Source organism: Kogia breviceps, chromosome 1 (genome assembly GCF_026419965.1).
Source record: "Kogia breviceps isolate mKogBre1 chromosome 1, mKogBre1 haplotype 1, whole genome shotgun sequence".
In the NCBI taxonomy this organism is placed as follows: Eukaryota; Metazoa; Chordata; class Mammalia; order Artiodactyla; family Physeteridae; genus Kogia; species Kogia breviceps.
The window spans coordinates 15522438-15550269 of NC_081310.1; the positions used below are offsets into that span (position 1 = coordinate 15522438).

General features: G+C 41.0%; 1 long non-coding RNA gene across 1 annotated transcript; it reads left to right on the forward strand.

The window, feature by feature from the left end:
* Positions 1-27568, forward strand: LOC136793755 (uncharacterized). Its single transcript, XR_010839378.1, has 3 exons — positions 1-80; positions 26138-26293; positions 27448-27568. It is a non-coding gene; the product is annotated as an uncharacterized lncRNA (long non-coding RNA).
* Positions 27569-27832: the final 264 nt, after the last annotated feature.

Sequence of the window (27832 nt, forward strand, 5' to 3'; positions counted from 1 at the left end):
TGGTGGAGCCACGCTGAGCAGAGCAGAACCCTGGAGACTGAGAGGCCTCAGGAGATGCCCTGATGAGACTCCTCCCTCAGGTAAGTATGTGATGAAACCTCTGATGTCATTCATTGACTTCTCAGTACAAAGCCTCCATAACCTCTGTAGTGAGACAGCCAGTTTCATCACTCTTTTGGCAAGTGGTTCGAACTTATCCCTAAATGGGACCCCTACCACCTGGGTGTAGCCAATCCGCCCTCTGTTTCTCATGTTTGATCGACGAATGGTCTATGGTACAGTTCCCTGGGGTTATGATCTTGATTTTACTTTGGGCTGCAGGGGTGGTAGACATTTGGGGTTATTTGGATCCCCAAGTCACTAAAACATGGCGGCAATTTCTCAGTTTCAAATATCACCTGGTCCTCAAGCTGTGCTCAATTACATGATACACTTTGACTCATGAAGCGTTTATTGAATAACTGTGTCCCCTCCCCTTCCACCTGAGTCGCCTTAAGGAAGTTAGCTAACAGTTTCGTGCTTTGGTTTCCTTACTTGTAAATTGAGGGTGATAAGAAAAACGACTTCATAAGATGGTTGTGATGATTAAATGGGAGTGCAGGAAAGACCATTGTTATTATACTATTAGTAATTGTATTACTAGTGTTCGTATTATTATAAGACATTGTATTAAGCAAACATATTGTGGAACCGATCTAGAACAGGGGTCCCAAACCCCCAGGCGTGTTAGGAACCCTGGGCCGCACCGCAGGAGGTGAGAGGCGGGAGAGCGAGCGAAGCTGCCTCTGCCCCTCCCCATCGCTCATATTACTGTCTGAACCATGCCCCCCTGCCCCCCACCCCACCCCCACTTCCGTGGAAAAATTGTCTTCCACGAAACCTGTCCCTGGTGCCAAAAAGTTTGGGGATCGCTGATCTAGAAGATAATGAACTACTCAAAAAATCTCTTAAATAGAATGAGGTTGCCACGATGACTAGCAATGGTCCTGCCTCAGTACGTTTATAACCTAAGGAAGGAGTCATATATTCTTCTTCACTGTTGTCATCCTAATACCTAGATCCATGCCTGGCATTTATAGTGGGAGGCCAAGAAATGTTTGTTAATAGGATGAATGTATAAAGGACTTAAACACAAACATTACAGAAGGGAAATTCCCAATGAGGGGAATTGAGGACAGCTTCATAGAGAAGTTTGCGTTTGATCTTTGATTGGATTCTTTGATTGAATTCAATCTTTGAAGAGTAGATATGATTTTGAAAGATGGTGAAGGAAGTGAAAGGCCCTCAAAATCACTTACTGGAACAGTGTTTCGCAGTCTTTTTTAGATCATAGCACATGAAGAAAATAATAATATTTATACAGGACACTGGTCAAAGGCTCTACAGAAAGACATGATCCCCAAGAGAACACAGACGGTGGCCATCCTGGTCAACTTTGTATCCCCAATACCTAGGATGGTACTTAGCAGATATTAGTTGAATAGGAGCAAAGGGGAAAGCATGCGCAAACGCTTAGAGTTGGTCTGTAAAAGGCATGACGGGGGGCACTGGGGTGCGGGATTCATAGGAAAATGTAGAAAGAGCCAAGAAAGTTTAGAGGCCGATCTAGGATGACTTTGAATGCTGTACCAAATTGTCTATGTTCACTAGGGCATGGGATCCATTAAAGATTTTGGATTGGGAGCTCTTAATAAGAAAGACAGTCCTGGGTGGGGGCTATGTAAAGGATAGAGTGAAAAAACCCTGGGAGAAGAAAATCAAGAAGGCGGCTATTTGTAGTGTCTGGATGGCAGAAAATGAGGGACTGAAATAGGAAGGGGAATGTGAAGGAAGGACGTGAATTTGACACTTGACTTGAGAAATAGTTGTAGGACCTCACTGGAATGAATGGGAAAGGGCAAGGCAAGAGTCATATTACCACCAGTGGGCGATTTCACCTTAGACAGTGTACTTAGCCCCTCTGCCTGTTTCCTCATCTACAGAGTGAGAGACCTGAACTATTCCTCAGTCCCATTAATTTCTAGTATTTTAGAATTCTCGAATTTTATCAACCTTTCAATGAATTAGAAAGGTCTCTCTTCCTCACCGCCCCCCACCCCTCCTCCGCCTCAGTTCATGGGGGCATTTCACCTTCCTACTTTGGACTCCCTTAGTCCTCTGAAAAATTTCAGGCTAACATTTCATTCAAGTATAGCATATATTAGGGCACAGGGTGGAGTAGTGTGCCCTACTCCATCTGAAGATACTCAACTGGCAATTTCTTCCCTCTACTTTTCTCTTATTCGTTGGGTCTTCTAGGGAGACCCCTGACATAGACCTTTTTCTTATGAGTAAGAATTGTGTCTTATTCCCGTTTGCCAATCCAAGCCTGACATAGAATAGCTGCTCAGAAATAGGAGGGATGAATGAATGAATGAGTAAATGAGTTGATGACGGAGAGATACCCCTTGGGTTATATCGTTCTGGCCACCGGAAAGTTCTGGTCAGATGCATCGTGACAGGAGACTGGTAACATCATCTTTTGGTTTTTTTTCTTTTCTTTCCTTGAGAACTCTTAAGAATCTAAATGATTTTCTAAACTTTTGTTCTCCTAAAGCTGTTGCTGTTATTTGCTCCTGAGCCTTTCCCATCCACAAGTGGTTACCTGCCTAAGCTCATTTGAAGGCTGGGGAATCAGTTGTGTCATCCTTTTCTCTTAGGCCTGGGAACACCAACAGTTATGCGCACAGAAATTCCATCCATGGTATCAACACAGACTTTCCAGGACAGAGACCTAGAATGAGTTAACAAGCACCAACACATTTGCTAAACTTAAAAGAATACTCTATTGTTGCATGGCAATTGGTAAAGAAGTTATTAATTAAGGCTATGAGACAGAGAAATCTCCCAAGGGGCAAAAAGCCATTACAAAGACACTGTGGAACCAATCTAGCAGTTAATGGAATATTCAGAGGTTCTTTAAAAAAAAGAGAGTGAGAGAGGGGGTCACTTTTCAAAAGAATAGGTATCACCAAATTAATGATATATTACAGATTGTGGGAAACTTACCAAAAGACAGGTAAATTCTGAAAACAAAACAAAAAGCCTCAGAAGCATTTTTTTTGTGTGTGGTTCTAAATTTTGTTTTGTTTTGTTTTATGGCACAAATATTTTGTATTGTAAGATATCAACAAACAGCCCCAAACTGGCTGGCTAGAAGCATTTGTTCTAATACAATCCAGTCTTTCTATTGTAACATCTCTAGATCCTAAACACACACCCACACCACCACAAAGCATGAAAGTAAATTGAGATGGAAATCAGAATCAAGCTAGTGTTGCACATGAGAATGAACAGTACATTTGCTATTGTTCTGAGACGGAGGGCATTCGGAGACAAAATAAATAACTCATTTCAAGTGCCTGTGAGTTTGTTGTTTAAGACATAACTCAAATTAACAAGAAATGCCAGGCTCTCCTCTGTTTCCCTTTTTTAATTGTAAGTTTTCCCCCTACAGATTATCTGGTGGTATGAGAACAGTGTTGTGTTTTAGAGAGGGATTTGGCGAATCTCACCAAATGCAGAGGACTGCCCAGAGTTGGGTCCTCTGGAGTGATAACAGAGGTCTGCCATACCTGTTCTATTAAGATGCTTATCTTCTGAAGGACCTCCTCGCTCCAGCCCTGGGCGCCGGCACCCATAGGCACTGGCCGAATCAAGCCTCCCAACCACACAGCATCACAAAGCACATGGTCACAGGATCCTAATAACTCAGTGTGCTGGACCCCAGTGAGCCTTTCGGCTTTGAGGCAAAACCAGACCTGAGAAATATCTTCATCAGAGGAACAGCGTATATGTTAAGAGCACAGGAATGAGAAAAATCAGGGACTTCAGCTTGTTTATGTTGCAGTTCAGACATAACCTAGACCAATCCTCTGTACACAAATAATATATTCAGAAGTGAAAACTTGTGAACTATTTATTCCACATTTGGGGGGGGGAGTAGTGAGATGCATTTACGTTAATGAACATAAGATGATTAAGTAGAAAGATCACTGGACATGGAATGTGAACATTTGATTTTGAGTATGTATGAGCAACTCCCTAGCTCTCTTAGCAAGACGTATTGCTCAGCCTTCCTGAGCCTTCTTTTTCTCATCTGCAAAAGGGGGTAAAATCACACTTGCTCCACCTGCCTCAAAGAGTAGATGTAAAGATCATATAAGAGAAAATGTGCCAGAGCACTATACCGTCTATAAAGGTTTAAGAGAGTGGTGGTGGTTATGATGATGATGATGAATTATTAGCTCAAAGCAATTACCCTAGTCTGTCTTTTTATTTATTTATTTATTTTTTTTTGCGGTACGCGGGCCTCTCACTGTTGCGGCCTCTCCCGTTGCGGAGCACAGGCTCCGGACGCGCAGGCTCAGCGGCCATGGCTCACGGGCCCAGCCGCTCCGCGGCACGTGGGATCTTCGCGGACCGGGGCACGAACCCGTGTCCCCTGCATCAGCAGGCGGACTCTCAACCACTGCGCCACCAGGGAAGCCAGGGAAGCCCCTAGTCTGTCTTAAAGGCAATGACTAAGCTTTGTGATAAATGGTGGGAGAAATGGAAAGACAGTTTTTGAGAAAGAAGTTCCATGAGGATGTAAACAGTTATCATAATAGAAGTGATTTCATAGTGCCATTAAACATTCTGTAAAACAGAATATATTTATTTGCCCTTGATTTTCAGACAAAACCCAAACCAGACTAATATGTGTGCCTCATAACACAAACAAGGATCTATTGCCAGAAAAGAGCTGTCACTGTGATGTCAAACCAGGTCTCTCCCAGCACTTAGGCTAATTCTTTTCCCATGTGTGCTTCATCTGCACCAGCATCTCCATCACTGTTCCCTATCCTAGATTTCAATGGCTTTTTCAACACTCCTGTTCTACATATTTCGTTTCTGAGTATCATTCTACTTGATGAAAATGATGGCGGCCAAATGGGAGTTGAATAACTTGGCTTGCTTTCTATAACCTACCTGCTAAATGTTATACCAAACATCCCAAAATACGCATCTTCTGTCTTTGTCCTGCTGTTTCCAAATATAGTTAGATTTTTCTTTTATTGTTCTCTCCAGCTTCATGAGCTTGACGCGTTGTTGGCTCAGTCTTCCTAGGCCTATCTTTTTGCAGTTTGTTTTTTTTTGCGGTATGGAGGCCTCTCACTGTTGTGGCCTCTCCCGTTGCGGAGCACAGGCTCCAGACGTGCAGGCTCAGTAGTTGTGGCTCACGGGCCCAGCCGCTCCGTGGCATGTGGGATCCTCCCGGACCGGGGCACGAACTCGCGTTCCCCGCATCTGCAGGCGGACTCTCAACCACTGTGCCACCAGGGAAGCCCTGCAGTTTTATATTTGAGTCCATCAGAGTGTTCTTTATCTAGTTGGTTATATTGGTTTCTGTAGACTAATCTCCCAACACTTTTTTTGGTAATTGGTATTGCATGTAATTAAAGTAGAATTTAATTTCATAGTGTCTCTCAAGTGCCTTGAGTGTCTTTTAGGATTCCTTTTAGTTTTTGTTCATAGGACTATTAGGTGCTTAAGAGGTTGGCTCATGGAAAATCCCTGTCTATCCCTGTCTCTTCTTTGATATTACAAAATTTCATAGTAGCACTCTGAACTTTCCACCATAATTCCATTTTCGCTACCTGTTTATGCCTTAAGACTTTTAAACTTTCTGTTCTCTCTGCCTGGAACAGTCTTTCATATCTGTTCTTTGCATATCAGGCTCTTTCTCATCGTTAGGTCTTCATTTTAATGTTATACCCTCAGAAAGGAACTTCATGGTTATAATAATTAAAGTAGCCTTTGATATATACACACCCATCCACCTACCCACACACTTACTTGTTCTCATCACCCTATTTATTACTCTCATGACATTTAACATGATTGGTAACTGTCGTGTTGACTGATTTACTTCCCCATGTGTTCTCTCTCTCTCCCACCCACACTCTATCTACCCACTATGCCTTGGATCTTGTCCGTCTTCTTCACTGATATTTCCCAGTTCCTGGCACAGGGTCCATCCAATAAATATGCGTTGGAGGAATGAATGGTCTATTTCTACATTATTCTGTAAGCTCTAAGCAGGCAGGGTCTAAATATATTAACTGAGTGAAATTGTTATTAAAGGTAAAATCAATTTTTAGAGCACAAGTAAAATTGAGATTATTTATTCCATAATTTTCATTTTGTAGGTAAGTGTTCAAAGAAGTGAAATAATTTGTGCAAGGTTGTATTCTTTAGTGAAAAAGCCAGGAGTAGAAGCTAAGTCTTTTGATGTCCAGAGGAATAAGCATCAATTAAAGATCCTCTTCCCACTGGCACTTATAGACTAGGTTGCCCAACTTCCCCAAACTCTCCACTCCAGCCAACGAAACCAATAATGCATAGCTTGTTTATTGACAGCAGCAATAGCAAATCCCAGCTGTCTCTACTGTATGAAGCAGAGTCTCCTCCCATTCACCTCTATTCACTGAAGTTCTGCTCAAAAGATCTTATCTTTTTCAAGTTTTACTTGAGTAAGCCCAATCAACTCTAGTCTTCTCAGGTGCTCTGTAAATTGTTTAGCTCTTTCTTTTTCCTTTTCTTTCTTTTATCTTTTTTTTTTTTCTTTTTGGCTGTGCCACTTGGCATGCTCCATCTTAGTTCCCTGACCAGAGATGGAACCCGTGACCCCTGCAGTGGAAGCACAGAGTCTTAACCACTGGACTGCCAGGGAAGTCCCTGTTTAGCTCTTTCTATCCCTGCCCTCCTGCCTAGATGGTAGATCTGGGACTCGTTTTTCAATGAAATTTCCTCACTGAGGTAGATTGAAAAACAGGGCCACACTATTTTGCAGCTCCTCCCATTAAGAGGTAGGAATCTGGGCTTAGCCATTTGACTTGCTTTGGCCAATGGGATATTGACAAACATGTTTCAAACAGAGTCTAAAAAAATGCTTGTGACATTAGGGCTTGCCTTCTCTTGCTGCACTTGGAATCCTGAGGGCACCATATGAAAAAGCACACACTAGCCTTCTGGAAAGGCCACATAAAGAAAAACCTGAGCTCCTTGAATGGCTACCTTCCAACTGCTAGATGTGTGAGTGGGGCTGTCCTAGACCCCCTAGCTCTCAGTCTATCTGCCAACTGACTGCAGACCTATGAGTGAGCCCAGGTGAGAATATCAAAGGACTTGCCCAAACGAACCCAGCACAAATTGCCAATCCACAGAATTGTGAGCTAACAAATGACTGTTGTTTTAAACAGTTCTGGGATGTTTTGTTACACAGCAAAAGCTGACCGATATGGTCACTATGCTTCCCACATTGCTTTCTACTCATCTTTATTTGCTGCTTCACAGGTGTACTTCATTAGTGGATGATCCATTTATCCCCATTTCACACAGAGAGGAAAAGTCAATGCCAAGAGGCTTTTCTAGTATTGATGCCCTGACAGGCTTACTTCTTTAGATCCCATGCATTAGAGATAAATCCTCCTTAGACATTTTTCAAGGGAACAGCCACTAAAAATGTTCAGAAAGGAATTAGAAAGTTAAGGATGTGCAGACAGTGCCTGAAAGCTGGACTCCAAAACTATAAGCCTGAGCTTAAATAGGGCTTATAAAGTTAATAAAGCCATATCCAATTTTGTTTGTTTACCTCTTATTTTCCAAACAGCAGCTATCAACCATGTACAAAAAATCTAGGCTGTTCCAAGGCCACAGTCACTAGAACCCACACAATAATCAGCACAATAATTATCAATAGTATTTATTGATCATCTTTAAATGTTAGGCACTTTTCACATCCATATCTCTGATGCCACAATAACCCAACTAATAGTTATATTTACCTTCTACAGAATAAGGAACTAAGGCCTGGAAAAGTTAAGAAACTAGCCCCAAACCACACAGCTAGAAAGGCAGAGAACTGAAATCCAAGCCAGGGTTAGCCTATGACCTTTCTCATCTAGTCTTTTCCTCCCTTGGATTGACTGCAATGCAATTCCTGTTTCCTTTCACATATTAAGGATACAGATCATGAGCCCCACATCCAAGGATACCTGCAGGGACTGTTCCTTAGCAAGAAAGCAGAGTCTCAGGCTTCCCTGGTGGCGCAGTGGTTGGGAGTCCGCCTGCCGATGCAGGGGACACGGGTTCGTGCCCCGGTCCGGGAGGATCCCACGTGCCGCGGAGCAGCTGGGCCCGTGAGCCACGGCCGCTGAGCCTGCGCGTCCGGAGCCTGTGCTCCGCAACGGGAGAGGCCACAACTGCGAGAGGCTCGCGTACCGCAAAAAAAAAAAAAAAAAAAAAAAAAAAAAGAAAGCAGAGTCTCTGTTATATATCAAAATGTAAGTGATTTCACTTTCAAACAGCTTAAGTCTGTTAGTTATCCTTGGACTACCCCTAGAAAAGCCTCCTATTTGTCCACAGCACTTACTTTTCAACTCAAGTTTTGAGGAGGCAGAAGGGAATACGTTAAGTCACGAACTAGACGCATTTTTTTCTAACTCAGAGCCAGAGAAAGTAAAATAAGACCTTCCCAAACTTCTGAGTCAAATTCTTTAAAAAATCCTCAAAGGAGACCTCAATATTTAAAAACGTAAGAGAGGTCAGCCTTGAAGCAATGAACAGCCTTTATAAATACCTTTTATGTTCCCAGTAAGAGACCAATGCACAGCACACTCATCTCTGTTAGTGACATTTTACACTTCTTAAAGCAGTGACAATGGGCCCTGTGCTTTTCATTTTATGCAATGGATCATCTCTTACTGGCTGGCTCCATTATAGTATCTCCCTTCCCCCTCAGATACAGGCTTATAAAATCAGTTTACTTCGTTGCATCTAACAGGTATTTGTTTTTATCTGCTCCACATCCACAGGCCTTTATAATTTTGTGATTTTTTTTTTTTTGCGGTATGCGGGCCTCTCACTGTTGTGGCCTCTCCAGCTGCAGAGCACAGGCTCCGGACGCGCAGGCTCAGCGGCCATGGCTCACGGGCTTAGTTGCTCCGCGGCATGTGGGATCTTCCCGGACCAGGGCACGAACCCGTGTCTCCTGCATCGGCAGGCGGATTCTCAACCACTGCGCCACCAGGGAAGCCCAATTTTGTGATTTTAGCATCTCACTTCCCGGAGCCTTCCGTGTGCACTTACGCGTAGACCTGTCCATGTCCACTCCTTGACAGCTGGCACCTGACTTTAGTTTCCATTGTATCCCAGTGCTAAGACAGTTCCTGACACATGTAGGGGCTTATAGTGTCACATTGCATTATACCTTTTTGTATCCCAACTCTACACACTTCCTACTTTGCACCTAGAGGGAATTCTCTAAATATTGTGGATTAATTAATGGAGGGACAATGGGAATGATCAAAGGAAGGGAAGTTCATCGTGATTATAAGCAGCTCTTAGGGGCAGGAGATCAATGACAATTCCCTTCCTCCATTTTTATTTATTTTTAAAAAGACAGGTTTCCTCTCCTTCATCAATTCCTTTCCCCCAATACTCCAAACTCGATATCTAACCTTGTTAAAATAAGCCAGTTTCTTTCCCCTTCAAGGCCAATTTCATAAATATAATTCTGCTAACTTACATACCAGCTGAAACAGGCTGGGATCTGGGACCCGGGCCCCCCTTTGCCGCAGCACTTGCACCTGGACAAAATCTCCTTGGGCAACAAAGAAACTATAAGGGACCAAAAAAATAACTGCGTGCATGCAGAGTTGGGGCGAATTATGAACAAGATACAAAAAGACCAAATCGCAACTGCCACTTCTGAGGAGCTGCGAGCAAAAAGCAGGCCACCGTGCCCGATCCCTGCACACGGCCCCGCCCCTCGGGCCGGACCCCTGGACCCGCTCCTACCCTCACCCCATTTAAGGGACCAGCTCGCCCCCCCGCCCCACCCGCGCAGGGAACAAGAAAGGGAACCCGTTATTGTTTTTGCTCCCTCATGCTGCAGCCTGAGTCCCAATAAAGTCTTGTCTGAATTTCTCATCTGGCCTCTTATCAATTTCTTTTGATTAAGGGCTCCAAGAACCCTGGTCGATAACACAGCCATTTTAAGAACCATAGCAGACGATCTCAATCTTTGTGAGAATTAAGTGACCAAAGCCACTTAAAAAGCACATCTTAGCAATTCTTTTAGTTCCCTTAAAAACAGCAGCATTCTATAGAAGCCAAATTGCAGAATCCAATTCAGGATCTAAATTACCACAAAAGAAAAGGAAATAGCGGCAGAAGTTCTCCATTGTCAGGTTATACCCACTAAGCTAAAATTCATGCATCTGGAAAATAATATCACATTAAAAAAATAAAAACCAAAACTGATTTCCCTTGAATTAGAACCACTTCTGTTTTGGTTTCTCTTGCATCTGCTTCAACCAAACTTGTTGAAACGAAGTTATCGAAAGACATGTCTGTGCTGGGCGATCAGGCAGCACCAGGACAGCACAAAAGAGATGAGAAAAGAGCAAGAGGAAGGGAATATGTCACATCCTGACTACAGGGAAAGAGTGCAAAACATGTAATCACAGCAGTGCCAGGGAACTTGAACCTGTCCAAAAAGATCCCGGGCTCTCCGTGTTTAATTGCCGTTGATGGCTGCTGGCCGGTCATGCATGACGATGTGTGCGGGTCTGGCTGCTCCCTGCCTGTGCTCATTGCTGTCAGCCTTCACTCCAGATGATGAACATGGTCCTCAGACCCTGCGAGAGGGGGGTCTGGGCCAGAGCTGGGGGTGGGGGAGGCTGGAGAAACCCCTCATAGACACAAAGCACCTTGGATGCAAATAACCCACAGCTAAACAGAGATCTTTAGAAAAAGAAACATTGTAACCAGCTTCCAGCCTTACTTCCTTTCCTCAAGTATCTGGTAGATTTGTTTTCTCTCAAGGAAAACAAATCTAGGACACCCTGTGCAGATGGGTAGGACATCTGTGACCTGAGGTATGTCAGTTGGCCAATTGTGAATCTCCTGTTTGATCGATTCTATTTCAGCACATGCTTGATGCTGGATGGAGAAATGTAAATTGTACTTGAATAGCAAAGGGTATTATGGCTTTTTGTCAACTCAGTACTCTTAAACTTCTTTCTGTCTGCATAAGAGGCAACATCATGCTTCTATTGATTCCAATGATTCCAAGAAAAACCCCCAAGCTCTTGGGGGAAATGATGGTTTATGAAGTCTGTTGTGGCATCGATAATTTGGAAGGAGTTCATCAATCCTTGTGCTGCCTAGTTGTTCATTTTTAGCGTGGGATGAGTCGAGAACTTCTCTGGAGTTGAAGACCCCTAGAGAGACTGCATTAGGCATGAATCTGTGAGAAAGCTCAAAATACAGAAGTTCCAGGCAGAACAAAATGGTGCAGCTGAGATTAGGAACAACTTTCCACAGAAGGCCGGCCACTGGTCTACACCCCATGAAGTGTTGGGGAGAGCTTAACTTCTCGCTGGGTTTTAATTGCCTCATCTCTAAAAATAGACATTTCTACCTCATGGGGATGCTCTGAGGATTAAATGAGCTGATGTCTACTTATGAGCTTCCTCTGCCGATAAATAGACAAACTGCAGGCACCTAAGGACAAGGATTTGTACCTATTTATTTCTGTAAACTTAGTGATCGAGCTTAATGGTAAATGGTACACGCTCTGAAATTAGTCAGGACTGACTTGAAGACTGAAGGTCTAGCCCGGAAATTTTTCCTGTGGTTGATCCTCCTTGTTCTTTCCCTTCTGGATTTGATGCAGGAGAGTACAGTGTCTTGGATGTCTGTGTTGAAGATAACAGAATAAAAATAATGAATGGAAAAGGGCGTCCTGAATCATTGCCTATAAGAGATCTATCTGCCCATTTGGAGCACCCCTCTGGCCCCATTTGGACATTACACGAGTGACAATTAAATGTCTATTGTATTAAGCCTCTGAAATCTCCAAGTTTATCTCTGCAGCAGCTTGTGGTGCCTTAATTGTATGATAGAGCATTTCCTCGCATCCCTATGAGCAACAGGTGTTATTATACGTTAATTTTTTAAAGAACCAGAGCAGCAAAATAAAAACATTTTTTCTTTTCAAAAATTTCAACTATTTTATTTCTTATCTTTTTGTATATGGTGAAACCATAAAAACGATGGTGAATGATAATGGCAATGGCATACACCCTCTCTTGTTCCTGATTTTAATTAAAATGGGTTTACCTGTAAGTATCAAAACTTTTCTCTAACATTGTCTTCTATTAATTTGGTAGTCTTATCTTCCACATTTAGTTCTTTGATTCATCCTTAGTCTATCATTGTATTTGAGGTTAAATAGAGATCATATTTTATTTTTCTCTGTAGAGTGAATCAACACCATCTCTATACTGTCTGTTCTTTCATCATGAATTTGTGATACACTTTTATCAAAAATTAAGCTCATGTGGGTTTGGACCTAAGAATTCTATTCTGCCCATTGGACTATTGTCCATTATTGAGTTGTACCATGATGAACTACTTTTTTTTTTTTTTTTTAGCTTTAAAGCAAATCTTCATATCCTGTAAGCTGTCTCCTCTTTTCCCTCTTCTTTTTCAGAGGTTGGTTAACTTTTAGTAGAAGTTTATTTTTCCATCTACAATTTTAAAAATAAATTATTGACTAAAACTTAGAATATATTTTTGAGTTCCTCAGAAATATAACTTCCTTTGCACTTTAATTTTAATTAAGATTCTGATAATTTATGGATTAATTTTGGGATAATTGAAACTTTTAAATTCATCTAAGAATATGAGATGGCTTTATATTTGCATCTTTTAAAAAATATCCACAGTGCCTTCTTAATGGTAGATCTTTAATAATAATCTTTTAAAATATTTTCTATGCTACTTCAAATTTTCTACTCCTTGGACTAATTTTCATAATTTATTTATTTTTTTGTTAAGAAACCATTTATTTTTCTATTTTCTTTATTCTCAATAAATTTAAATCTAGTGTTATTTTTATGAGTAATCTCTTCTGTTTCTGTGGTTGTGACTCCTTTATTGTACTAATTTGGATTATTTTTGCTTTTTCCTTAATTAGGCTCCAAGGCATTTATCTATTTGATCAGTTCTTTCTATTTTCTAAGAAAATCAGGACTTTCATTTTTAAAATTCTACTAATTATTTTCTATTTCACTTATTATAGCTTTTATCTTTATTACTTTCCTCTCTGTTTGTTGTTGATGTTTTATTTTGACAGATTTTTTTTAATCTCTTAAAATGACTAAGTCAATTAATTTCTGTTCCATGGATTTTAATAATAAATGTTGTTAAAGCCATAAACTACCCTAGATTTACAGTTGTGTTCTGTGAAATATGCCTTTTCATTGCTTTCTAAATACTCTTCTTCCAAACAGGAGAGTATTTTGTAATTTCCAAATAGTTAAGGGAGGATTTGGGGGGTCTTCTTTTTATTATTTATTTATAATTGTGTTGGGTTATAATTAGAAGATATGGACTTTAAAGTAACGTTTTGCTCAAATACATGACCAGTTTTTGTTAATATTTCATGGAAATATAAAAGTAATATATGTTCTCTATTCATAGTATATTAAGTTGGTTGACTGTAATTTTTAATCCCTTAATGTGTGTCCTTAGTTATTTTTTGTCTGCTATAGTTATCCGGTTCTAAAAGATGCATATTTAAATTACCCACAATGAGTATTTGTTAAGCTATTATTTCTTTAGATATTTAGCTTTATGTTTTTCGCTGCTCTGTTGTTCGATACCCAGAGGTTTATTACTCTTATATCTTCTTTGCAAGTTACCTTTTATTATTACATACTGTCCCTCTTTATTCTGCTAGTTCTTTGAATGTTATTTTTCTCCTTGTCTGACATTCATATCACTTCCACTTTCTCCCCCATCATGAAAGACATGATGTTCTTTCACTAGAAGAATTCAGCTCATTCATCTTTAGTTTTACAACTGATAGTTTTGATATTTTTCTTACTATCATATCTCTGTTTTATATTTTTTTACTTTGCTGTTTCTTTTTCCCCTTTATCCTTCTTTTTTTTTCTGGTTTGATCAAATTGCTATTCATTCCTCTTTCCACCATTTTAAATTTACAAGTTCTATTATTTTCAGGTTTTATAATTCCACTCTCCATTCCTAACAGGCATAATCAAATACATATTTCTGTATTTTTTTGCGGAAACAAGATACCTATTATTATACCCTTTATTTCTTCTTTCACTACTCCTGCCCATCCCAATAAGATGAGAATTTCAGAAGGTTTTTACTTACCTGGTCCACAGCACGCATACCATCTCCCATAAATACAATAATGGGGATGCTTTTTTTCCCCATTTCTCCTATACCCACCAACTCCTGTTTTGTTTTACTAGTTTAATTCTTTTTGTTTTAGATAATTATTGGGGTTTCCTTTATACAGTATCATTTCTATTTAAAAAATTATTATTTAGCATTTGTATCACACGTTGCTAGTTACTCTATCATTAATCGTTTAGATTTAACTGTATATATTGCAGTGTTTATTGTTCATCACTTGCATCTTTTCTTTATCTTCCATCTTAAAATGTCTGGCCTGGGGGGCTTCCCTGGTGGCGCAGTGGTTGAGAATCCGCCTGCCGATGCAGGAGACACGGGTTCGTGCCCTGGTCCGGGAAGATCCCACATGCCGCGGAGCAACTAAGCCCGTGAGCCATGGCCGCTAGGCCTGCGCTTCCGGAGCCTGTGCTCCGCAACGGGAGAGGCCACAACAGTGAGAGGCCCGCATACCGCAAAAAAAATAAATAAATAAAATAAAGTAAAATAAAATGTCTGGTCTATCTCATTTGCTATTTCACTAGAGCCTTTTTGTGAGTACTTTCTTCAGATAGAGTGCATGGAAGAAAAGTTCTCTGAGCTCTTGCATATCTACAAATTTATTTATTTATTATTACTATTTTTTGTGGTATGCAGGCCTCTCACTGCTGTGGCCTCTCCCGTTGCGGAGCACAGGCTCCAGATGTGCAAGCTCAGCGGCCATGGCTCATGGACCCAGCTGCTCCGCGGCACGTGGAGCGGGTCACGAACCGGGTCACGAACCCGTGTGCCCTGCATCGGCAGGCGGACTCTCAACCACTGCGCCACCAGGGAAGCCCCTAATTAATTGTTTTATACTTATAAGTAATATTATCTTATCTGGGAATAACTTTCTTGGGTCACAGTCTTTACACCCAGTAGTCCATAGCTATTATTCCAAACATCTTCTAGTTTTTAGTGCTGCAGCTGAGCAGTCTTTTGCTTCCCGTCTTCTTCTCCTCCCCCTCCTTCTCCTTCTTCTCCTTCTCCTTCTTCTCCTTCTTTTTCTTCTTTCTTCTTCTTCTTCTTCTTCTTCTTCTTCTTCTTCTTCTTCTTCTTCTTCTTCTTCTTCTTCTTCTTCTTCTTCTTCTTCTTCTTCTTGTTCTTCTTCTTCTTCTTCTTCTTCTTCTTCTTCTTCTTCTTCTTCTTCTTCTTCTTCTTCTTCTTCTTCTTCTTCTTCCGCTTCTTCTCCTTCTTCTTCCTCCTCTACTTCTCTTCCTCCTCCTCCTCCTCCTCCTCCTCCCCCTCCTCCTCCTCCTTCTCCTCCTCCTCCTCCTCCTCCTCTTTCTTCTTCTTCTTTTCCTCCTCCTCCTTCTTCTTCTTTGTAAGCAACTTGTCTTATTCAGCCTAAAATATTTAGAAGTTCCTCTTGGGGTTCAGGAATTTTACCATACACTAAATATGTGCCTTTATCATCAAGCCTGCCTAGAGCTTCACGAACACTTTCAGTATTCAGACCAAAGTCTTTTTTCTTTCTAGGTGCTTAATTTTTCCTTCTCGTTCACCTATTCCTTTTGGAACTCCTGTTATTTGTATATTAGAGCTCCTGGATCTACTGACTTTTACAATTCTGGTAAGTATTTTTTCCAGAAAGAATTTTATGCCATAATTAAGTCTTTTTATATGTTTTTATTTATACACTTTCGTAGCTAGTCTTGTTGCCCTCTGTCTCCCCTGAAAGTTCTAGTTCGTGTTCTGGGTATTCTGCTTATTTTTCCCCTCTGCTTCTTGATCCCCTCAAATGAATTGTCATGGTTGAATTCATCTTGAGTCTTAGCTCTTGCTTCTGGGGTAGTTTAAGCATTAGAAATTCCATATAGGTTGGAGAAACAGCTGCCACTGCTCTGTGAGTCAGTGATATACTAGAGGGCAAGTGGCCGATTCCTTCTTGAGAAATGGTTCCAAATTTCTTCCATTTCAAAAGTGTGTGGTCTTCCGGTTTTGGGGGTTGGTAGGAATCAATCTACTTGTTCAGAACTCCTCAGTGTCTCTTACAAGAATGCTTATGCAACCCAGCATTGCCTTTCTCTCTGGTTCATGTTCTACAGGCCAAATATTACCTAGGAAAAAAATCTTGCACCAGCTCTCTCCACCTTCCAGGCCCTGCTGGTTTAGGAACACAGAGAGCTACCAGCTCAAGAGTAGTGTTTTTTTGGCTTAAAGATGGCCACGGAGGGTGGACATGTGGAGGATTCTATTCCCAGAATTACCCACATCAAATCTTTTTCTTTTTTTAAAAAGAGTTCCCTTACTTGATATTTTTATTTTATAAAATTATTTATTAGAAAAAATACTCTGAGTGGAGGCAAAATTACAAGACGTGTGAAATATTTAAACTCAAATATTTATGCACTTCAATTCAGAGAGAGAGAGAGAGAGAGAGAGAGGCTACCGCTCCCCTAGCAACATGTCAGCTTGACTTTTGACTTTAACATTTATATATAATAGACTATGATATGTTGCCCCCCCTTGACTTCTTGTCCTAGCCCCTGAAGGTGTTACAACAAATACTCTACCATCAATCCAGATAGCAAGCTACAGTAGATTCCTGAGGAGCAGCGTTATATAAAATCTTTCATAAATGAGATGAGATTTTCCAGTTACTGCCTACCTTGTAGCTAATAGTAATAAAAATCATTGCAAGTAATGTTTTATATGATGTTTGAAAGATTAGAAGCCTTGATCTGAGCCTGTATTTACTTGGGAATCCACTTTCCTCTACCTCTTTACCACTTACTTTCGTATATCTTGTACTGTTTATTATTTTCACATCATATTGTCTTATTTATGGTATATTTTAATTTTATAAATATTAACTACTACTAATATTTTCTTATTTGTTCTTTCATAAATTGGACTCTGTAAGTCTCTGAGGGTATTTCTTTAGCATATTAGGTCTGACCTCCGGCTTCCCTTTACCATCTCCGTTGCTCCCCTTTAGGGAAAGACATGAAATTATTTTTTTTAATGTGCTGACACTTTTGTTAGGAGTCTGATAAAGTATGGATGAAGAGTTACCCTCCTTTTGCTTTTGTTGGTACATAGTCACTTACCTGAACTACTTCTGAGTTGATTTAAAGAACTTCCCTCCAGTCTAGAGGGAGGAGAATCAGCTCATTTGGTTTGGAGACAAAAATCTGACAGCTCTGTCAAAGGTGTGAATATTTCGCTAGCAAATAACAAATCCTGACAAGCTGGACTTCATCATCTTCTGCAGCCCTGGGTGAGAGTGAGCCCTGTGGTGAGAATGGAGATGAGTCAGAATTAGACATGGAACTTTCTGGAAGGCAGGGGAGTCTGGGCATAACCATAGCACATGTAAACACATACCCCCCCACACACGCACACACACATACAGAGCTCTCTGAGACTGTATAATTCAGAAAGTTGGATTTTTGTTCTCTTCAAGTAGAAATTACCAAAAAAATCCAATGTTTGATGCTTTTCAACATAACCAGATTGATGCACTTAATCTTACATGAAATCAACAAGCATGCATTTTCTGAGGAAATATGCTGTGTGCAGTCCTGGTCAAACACCAGAAAATAACAATAAATATACTATAGGCAAGGTTCTCCAACGCTATTAGGCAACATTTCAAGAAAGGAGTTGGTTAAGCTACAAATGGTGAAATTAGAATACAAATATTATAGGAGTTCAGAGACAGGAGAGATTAGCAAATTCTGGAGTTGTCCAGGAAAATTCCCTGAGGAAGGTGTAGTTTCAGTTGAATCTTAAACGATGGGTGACATTTGGATTTGTAGAAAGGAGAAAGAACAGTTACAAATCACAGAAGTGGAAATAAACATGGTGGGTATAGTGGACAGTGAGAAAATCTTTCTGGTTCTAAAAAGTGTTGTGGTTTCTTCCAGCTAGAATCAAGGAATCTTGAGCTTAAAAAAATTTTAAACCGTGTATAGTCCTTTTCTGAAGGGAACAGATACTAAGAATCTTGGAAACTCAAAAGAGCAGGCAAATAGAGAAATTAAAGCTGGAGTCTGGCTTAGACCAGATGCTTGGAGGGTGAAAGTTGAAGCTAGCTGTGAGCCTGGGAGATGTGATAGGCATAGATACTGCTACAAAATGGCATCAGTTGTCTGTATTACTTTGTGTTTTATTTTCTGTCTTGGAAAACCATTTTCATGTTGTATTGTCATGTCATAACGTCATAATTTAAGTTTTAGCTGATTTTGACATTGGGTCTATATGTCGGAACTTTCGATTATCAGATTCCATTAATCAGATTCCGGCCACTTCCCTGGTGGCGCAGTGGTTAGGAATCCGCCTGCCAATGCAGGGGACACGGGTTTGAGCCCTGGTCTGGGAAGATCCCACATGCCGCGGAGCAACTAAGCCCGTGCGCCACAACTACTAAGCCTGCTCTCTAGAGCCCCCAAGCCACAACCGGAGCCCGCGCGCCTAGTGCCCGTGCTCCACAACAAGAGAAGCCACCGCAATGAGAAGACTGCGCACCATAATGAAGAGTAGCCCCTGCTCGCCGCAACTAGAGAAAGCCCGTGCGCAGCAATGAAGACCCAACGCAGCCAAAATAGATAAATAAATACATAAATACATACAAACAAACCACATGATAAGTATCAAAAAAAAGTTTTCCCTGTAACTTGCTGGCTGAAGGGTACTGCATGCATTCATTCATTTAATACTTAGCAGGTATTTGAGCACCTACAATGTCCCAAACCCTGGGGAGAAATGCATCCGCGTACCATTCCTGCCCTCACAGAGCTTACAGGGCCTTAAAGTGTCTGGTGGCTTCTGAGGTCACTGAACCCAACCTGCTCTTAAAGGATAAATCTTCCCTTCACTATTTAGTGACTACTTGGACATTTCTAATAATAAGGGGCTTACTTCCTCCACAGGGCAAACTGACTTCAGTGAATGCGTTGGAATAGCAGAAATTATTAGAAAATTAGTTCTTATATTAAAGTGACATTTGCCTCCTTAGAATTGTTCTCCAGCCATGCTGAGCACCATTCTCCATAAAATGCTTTCAAAACTACAGATTACCAGGCACCACCCAAGAGCCATGGAATCAGAATCAATAAGGATCAGGCCCAGGAATCTTTTTTTTTTTTTGAAGATTTTTTTTTTTTGATGTGGACCGTTTTCAAAGTCTTTACGGAATTTGTTACAATAGTGCTTCTGTTTTATGTTTTGGTTTTTTGGCCACAAGGCATGTGGGATCTTAGCTCCCAGACCAGGGATAGCACCCTCACCCCCTGCACTGGAAGGCAAATTCTTAACTACGGGACCACCAGGGAAGTCCCAGGCCCAGGAATTTTTTTTTAACATCTTTATTGGAGTATAATTGCTTTACAATGGTGTGTTAGTTTCTGCTGTATAACAAAGCGAATCAGCTATATGTATACATATATCCCCATATCCCCTCCCTCTTGCGTCTACCTCCCTCCCACCCTCCCTATCCCACCCCTCTAGGTGGTCACAAAGCACCCAGCTGATCGCCCTGTGCTATGCTGCAGCTTCCCACTAGCTAGCTATTTTACATTTGGTAGTGTGTATATGTCCCTGCCACTCTCTCACTTTGTCCCAGCTTACCCTTCTCCCTCCCCATGTCCTCAAGCCCATTCTCTACATCTGCGTCTTTATTCCTGTCCTGCCCTTAGGTTCATCAGAACCAGGCCCAGGAATCTTAATCTTAAAAACTCTACAGAACCACAGTGGTACATCTTCTTCTTATTGTGTCTAGGTCTGTCCTCTACAATTAGATTAAACAGAGGCAAATCCATCTTTTGTTCATAGTCCTTCAAATATTTAAAGACCACTGTCACACTCTAACTTCCCCAAAGTCCCCCACTCCTACTGCTACGTCATCCACAGGCTGAAGACATCCACTTTTACATGATGTGATTTTCAGTACTATCATCATTTTTCATTCAGTGATTCTATTTTGTCAGTGTTTTGTGGTACCAATAAAATCCAGACGTAGTTTGGCCAAATGGACATTTGCATCCCTTGATCTGAACACTGTGCTTTCCTTAATGAAGCTTGTTTCTTGGTGCTATCTAGCTGCTCTCCAATGCTATTGGCCCATTTAGAGCTTGGGCCAATGAATGTCCCCCACCAAATATTTTCAGTTATCAAGCAACACTCCACCTATTTGCTCCATTCATGTCATTGATCTTTGAATCTCAGTGTAAGACTTTACCTCCGTATCTATAACTTTTCATTTCAGTTAGAATTAATTTCAGTCTTTCCTCTGTCATCAATATCTTTGCTTCCTCTCAAAGACTGGGTCAAATTTGAAAATAGTCTAGAAATAAATTGGAATGGTATAGATAGTTGTCAGTTTCTGTTTCTTGAGCTTCCTTTTTAGCAATAAAACATGGAGCAACTTAATATACATCATGCAGAAAAAAAAAAGAAAAAGAGAAGAGGAGGAGGAAAAGGAGGAAGAGAAGGAGGAAATAGTCAAGCAGAGATACTCCTTGACTATTTTGAGGAGTAGGTGCATTTCCACTTACAGGCTGTGTACATTAAACAAAGGGTGGCCAAATCCCTCTCTCTCATCGGGCCATTCACACATATGCACTCAGATGTCGAAGATGTAAGAGAGCAAATCTAATAATGAGCATTTCATGGGCAGGCAGTTGCATGAATGATAAAAAACTTCTTAAAGTATCTTGACACAAATTAGAGTGGTGCACACTTTATAATAAGGGCAATGATAATAAGGATGATTTAGAGCCACTTTAATCAAAGGCTATATTAGAACGTGGATCCCAGAGGTGAGGAGGCGGTTATTAGTTCACTGAACCACCCCGATCCCCAGGCATTCATAGCTCAACTCACACAGAAGGATTTTAGTGGCTTTGTAAAAGAAAATCCCCTTCTGAAATCATTCCACTTGGAAGGAGCGGGAATAGTCTAGTAAAGATAAGAGGAGATAAGGAAAGAATTTGAAGTTGACATGGAAACAAATGGGTTGGAACTTGAATGGGAAATATATTTACTTCAAAGTTGGGATGGAACTAGGAGAATCTAGGTGCCTGCAAATGATTCATAATGTTTTGGGTCACGTTTAAGTTTGATTAAAGCACTTAGAAATATACATTAGCAAAATAGTTCAGCAGTGAATATATTTTTTAAAATGTGATTTAGGAGGCTTGTAAAGCATTCAGAAATCACCTATTTGTATGCTGATGAATTCCAGATTTCTATCTCCATGCTTGACTTCTTTTGTGAGCTCCAGACTTGATTAGTAAACTCTCCACTTGACAGTCCCACTTGGATGTCTAAAAGGAAAACCACACTTACTGTGTCTTAAACAGAACTCTTGATTTCAGGTCCCATTCCATCAGCATCCTCTCTTCGGTCCTCTTTATTTTTTTTTTAAAACCTCTGTAAATAGTATCCAGTTTTCCAGGCATATGCCCTAGGAGCCACCTTGAACCCCCCATTTTCCCTCTCACCCCGTCCAATCTGTCAACAAGTCCAGTATCCTCTCTCCCTCCTTCACCTCTCACCCCGCCCCACCTAAGTCAATAGCCTCTTTCTCATGAACCGCTACATACACATCCTCATTGGTCCCCATCTTCTACATTTGCCCCTCGCAGTTCATCTCCCACACACATGGCCAGAGTGATCTTTCTATAATGTAAGTAAGGTCATGCTACTCTCCTGCTCGATAAAGTCCAAGGGCTCCTATACACTCAGAATAAGATCCAGGCTCCTCACCATATCTGCAAGGCCTCCCATGATCTGGTGTCTGGCCACCCCTTCAATCTCATCCTCCCTCCCAGTCTCCACCTCACTCAAGTGCACTCAAACCTCCCTGAGCTCCTTGCTCTTCTTCAAAGTAAGCTTGTATCATCCCATCTCAGGGCCTTTGCACTTGTTCTTCTGCCTGGAACATTAACTCTGCCAGATACCGGCAAGGCTCGCTGCCTCACTTCAATTAAGGTTCTGCTCAAACGTCACCCCCTCAGAAGCGACACCCTCTTTAAAATGACACCTCCCTCCATCAAGCCCTATTCTTCTTCCTGTTTTCAGTTTGGTCCATAGCATTACTATGGTCTGACGGTGTATCATGATACATAATAGACAGGTAGACAGATAGATGAGTAATTCATGGAGATAGAAAACAGAGACAGACAGAGCTAGAGGTAGGTGATGGAGACACATAAATAGAGCTAGAGGTAGACAGAAGAGTGGGTGGTGGGGGGCTGGGATTCAGGATTCTTTAAAGCTTTCCAGGTGATTCCACTGTGCAACCAAGTTTGGGAACCACAAGACTGGAGGGCAAGAGCTAATACATAAAACAGACTTTCAGCTGCTGAAATTAAGTTGGAATATTTACTGCTGATCAGTTTGGTTTTGTGATGCTGGAGGGGTATCTCAGCGCTCCCTTTGTCCCCAATATGGCTGGGGTAAATGTTCAAAAGCCAAGAAGGCTACGTTCACGAGTTGTTTTTCTCTTTCATGAAGTCTCTTTACTAAAGGAGGAAGGGCGTGAGTGTAAGAGCCAGGCACCTTGGCCGTGAATCCCGGCTCTACCACCTGGCCAAGTGATACTTCCCCGTGACTCAGTTTTCTTATCCGTGAAATTAGAATAATAACAATATTTTCCCTCACGGAGATGCTGGCGAATCAAATGAATTCTACGTAAAGTGCTTTGAGCAGCACCTGACACAAAGTTAAGGGCTCTGAAAGCATTTGCTGTTATCTTTGAGGGAGCTGCTCTCAAGCAGAAAATGCACGTGGAAAATTCCTTTGGCCAATGATTTTGAAAGTAGCTAGGGGGATTGAGACAGGCCATTTTCCTCTAATACTCGAACTCCACACAAGAACAGAGCTGGTTAATGATTAGACCCTATAAAATTTTCCATGTCATGTGCCTTTTCCCCACCAGGCAATAGAGAGTAATTAAGAATTATGGGAAGCGGGTTCAGTGAGAGGAAAGGCATGCCTTTCTAGGGACAAGCTCCAAGCCCTAACGAGGTTACTGGCACAGGTGTCTCCTGCAGATAAATTAATGGGGAGGCAGATCCAATCATGAATCTGTCATCCAAACTTGGTGTTTAGAGTCATTTGGGGAGATGGGGCTTCCTTGGCCCAACCTTGGCGGTGTCTGGAGCAAAGATTAGCAAGCAGAGTGATTTCATTAGGATAACAAGGCAGTTAAAGAACAATCTGGCTCTTTAGATGGTATTTATAAGGCATTTCAAAGAAACTCTGAACTGACAGCTGCTGTCAGTCCCTCACATAGGAACTGGGGTGATTTATTGATACAGCAGGGGAGCTGTTATTATCCTTATTTGTAAAAGTTTTGCACATACTAAGAGTCCATCTTGACTAGTTGCAAACTTCCCAAAGACAAATAAACCTCACTGAATGTGTCAGTTGCCCTGGCACAAGGTTTTGTTTAGACAGACTAAGATAAATTCTTAAATACATGGTGTCATATATAGTTTGGTCAACCGCTCCAAGTCCTTTTTGATAGACTATGGTAGATAAAGTTACATTCTCAGTTATCTGCATGAGGATTAATTACCACCATTTCTTGGCTAGTTTCTTCCAGCTTGAGTTCTTTTCAGGATGCATCAGAGTATACAGATGTGTAATTTTTTGACAGAAGAATATGAAATTATGCAGAAATCGGTGCTCCACAAAATATGTAACACTACCGAAACTAAATATGAGTGAGTTTTAATTAATTGCATTCCGTATTTATCCACGCCATTATACCTTCCTGGTTTAGCTAATTGAGAATTGATTATGTGTAAGTCCAACCATGGAGCAATTTCTTTTCACCCTTTAGGGCTGCAAGGTGGCTAGACAATTGTGTTTCCATTAGCAGTTAGCAGAGGGCAGGTGGAGCCTCTATGTCACTTTTAGGAATAGACATATCTGTTCGCTACTTTGAGGTTAGAAGAATGGGATTTCCTGACAACATTTTTATCAGATCCTATGCCAATAGAGCCACAGGATCCTTGACTTTTCCTGGACTGGAAGGGATCGTAGGAACGATGTAGCCCAAGCTCGTTCATTTTACAGTTGAGTTAACCGAAGCCCAGGGAGATAAAATGTCACATAGGTACTGCTGAGCCAAGACAAGAAAAACTAGTAAGTGTTAAGTCTTGAATGTTTATATTCAATCAGATATTCTATTACTGCTAGTTTCTGTGGTGGTCAGGGTATTGTCAGTGAGGGAAAAAAAGCGGTTGGAGCAGGAAAGAAACACTGATGAAGAAAGTAAGAAGAATTGGTTTGGGGAGAATGAGGGCATTTTTTAAGAAAACGCTTGAAGCTAGTAGTTAAAATTTTTTTTAAAATTAGGATTCATTACAGACTTCACTTATGCACACAGTCTCTATCTCCTTAGTCAAGAGTTGGCTATGTTTTCTTTTTCCCAGCCATAACTGGTTCCAATCCTAGAGAACACCTTACCCTTGAATGCTAATCTTGTGGTTCTAATGGCAGGCAATTTGGGTAAGGAAATTGGCAGAGTACTTGACATTTAAAATAGAAGTTCCTGGGCTTCCCTGGTGGCCCAGTGGTTAAGAGTCCGCCTGCTGATGCAGGGGACGCGGGTTCGTGCCCCGGTCCGGGAAGATCCCACGTGCCGCGGAGCGGCTGGGCCCATGAGCCGTGGCCGCTGAGCCTGCGCGTCCGGAGCCTGTGCTCCGCAACGGGAGAGGCCACGACAGTGAGAGGCCCGCGTACCACAAAAAAATAATAATAATAAAATAAAATAGAAGTTCCTATTGCTCTCCTGCAAAACAATAAGACTTTTAAAAGGACTTCCTTGGAATATGAATGAAGAATCGATGTCATCTGAAATATACTTTTCCTATGTAATTAACGAGAAACATTAAAAAATAGGGCTACACTTTCCAAGTTTGACATAGAATAGAAAGAGCATTTTACTTGGAGTCAGAAGATACAAGTTCTAATCTTGGCTCTGTAAATTACTATCCACATAACCTTGGGAAAATTATTTAATCTCCTTAAGCTTATCCCCTGAATTTAAAAAATGATAATGATAATAAGAATTCATAGAGTTGATGTATTAAATAATACAGATGAAAATATTTAGCCCAGAGCTTTTCACATAGTAGTTGCTTTATAAATGTCAGGTAATCCGATTTAATTAGTGTTGCGTTCATGACAGTTTGAAGAAGACATAAGTTAGTGCTCAAGTCCCGTTTGAAAACGCACAGGGTGTCTGTTGTCCATAAGTTGATGGGGACAATGGAGCCGACCACCATTTCTCCTGAAAAACCAGCTTAAGAAGAAAATCAATGATCATAAGCTGCCCAAGGTTACATTGCAGCTAATCTCCTAACACTTAGGTGTGTGAAACCATCCAGCACCAACAACATCCTCATTTTTCGATAAGCTGCAGAATGAAATACACTTTATCAAATGCTTGGTAACAAAATATCTGCAAGAAATGTCTGTGCTCACAAAAAGTATATACAGAGAGGAAACAGAAATTGCTCCTCTATATTCATTCACTTCCACATCTTTGGTGTTTTGTGAGTCTGGCCTTTGGAATGATGTGTGACATTGGCAACAGCAGAGTCGTATCACAAAGAACTGGATTTGATGGGTTCAGTAAGAATCAGAAGAATTCAGTATAACAGTAGACTGGGGTAGACATGAGAAACGTATGGGATGGGGTAGGACATGTGTTTCTGTCTTAACTGCAGGGGTATTCAATTCATGGGATTCAATTCAGAGATACATGGGAGAGAGGGAGACAAAAACAACACTAAAATTAAGATTAATTTCTCATCTAGAACACCTTTCTCCTCCATAGGCACCAACCCTTGTATGACCCAGCTGATCCTAGTACAGTCTCCAACTCTCTCCCATCCTGGTGCCTTAGCACGTGTCTCCAACTGTGAGTGAAAGATTTCGGTAAAGAAGTTTAAAATTCTCACCAATGGAATGGAATGTCTTTAAAGGTTTGATGGTATGCACAGGCAATAGTAGCCATCTAAGTGATTTTTATAGCTCAAGAAAAGCTCCTTTGTTTAAAGAAAATACGAATGTTTCCGTCCGTTGAATGATCTCAGTAGGGTGGGGGATGGGGAACAAGGAAACTATTTGAGCACCAATTATACACTAGGCATATATATATATTAATGTATCTATATTAGGTATAGGTTAGTTATCCTTTACACATATTATCTCCTTTGATCTTAAAGAGTTCTATGAAATAGGTGATTTTTATTTTAGTTTGGTATATTAGAAAAAAATGAAGATCAGAGATATTAAGAATCAGGAATAAAAATCACAGAGCTAGTGAGTGATAAAGCCAGTGGTGGAGCAAAGTCAGTTATGTTAAACTCTGAAGGTTTGATTTGATTTAATTTTTAAATTTTTTTAAATTTAATTTTTATTTTCTATTGGGGTATCGTTGATGTACAATGTTGTGTTAGTTTCAGGTGTACAGAAAAGCGTTTCAGTTATATTACGTATACATATATCCATTCTTTTTCAGATTCTTTTCCCATTTAGGTTATGAAAGAATATTGAGTAGAGTTCCCTGTGCTCTACAGTAGTTCTTTGTTGATTATCGATTTTACATATAGTAGTGTATATATGTTAACTCCAAACTCCTGAAGGTTTGATTTTAAAACTTTAGGACTTTGGTCCTAGGAGTAAGTCTTAGCAGCCAGAATGTGTTTATTTTACCTTTTTCCTGAGACAAGCAGGACTTGTTTTCTGGCACACCTGAGGATGAGTAGTATGTCCCTAATCTGGAGAGGCAGTGTTACGAAGTGACTAAAGGCATGGAGAGCATCAGAATGGTCTGATTCAAATCTCTGTTCCAGAATATTAGCTATGTGTTCTTACACGAGTAGCTGGAAATCTCAGATGCCTTATCTCTAAAACACCTACGTGATACCTACCTTATCCATTTACCCTAGCATTGAAGGCAGCCTCTAAAATGGTCCTGAATGAGCCTTACCTCATGGTATTCCATTTTACATGATCCCTTCTCTTGAGTGTGGGCTGGACCTAGTGATTCACTTCTCACAAAGTTAGGGGTTGGCACTCCTGAGTTTAGGTTACAGAGACTGTGGCTTCCATCTCCAACTTGAACTCTCATTCTCTTGCTAGCTCACTGTTGTAAGGGAAGCCAGCTGTCTTGTTGTGAGTCACCCTGCGGAGAGGCCCATGTGGTGAGGAACCAATGTCTCCAGCCAACAGTCAGGAAGGAGCAGAGGCTGCCAACAGCCATGTGAGTGAGTTTGGAAGCAGATCTGCCCCAAACTGTCCCCTGGAGTACAGCCTTGTCAGAGCTTCTGGGCTGACATCTTGATTGCAGTCTCTTGAGGAATCCTGGGCAGAGGTGTCCAGTCAGCTGCATCAGGATTCCTGACCACAGACACTGGTTAATAATAAATGTTTGTTGTTTAAAGCCACTAAACTGGGGATACTTTGTTACACAGCAATAGGTAACAAATACACCTGGGAATAAAAAGAAAATAAAGTATATAAAGCA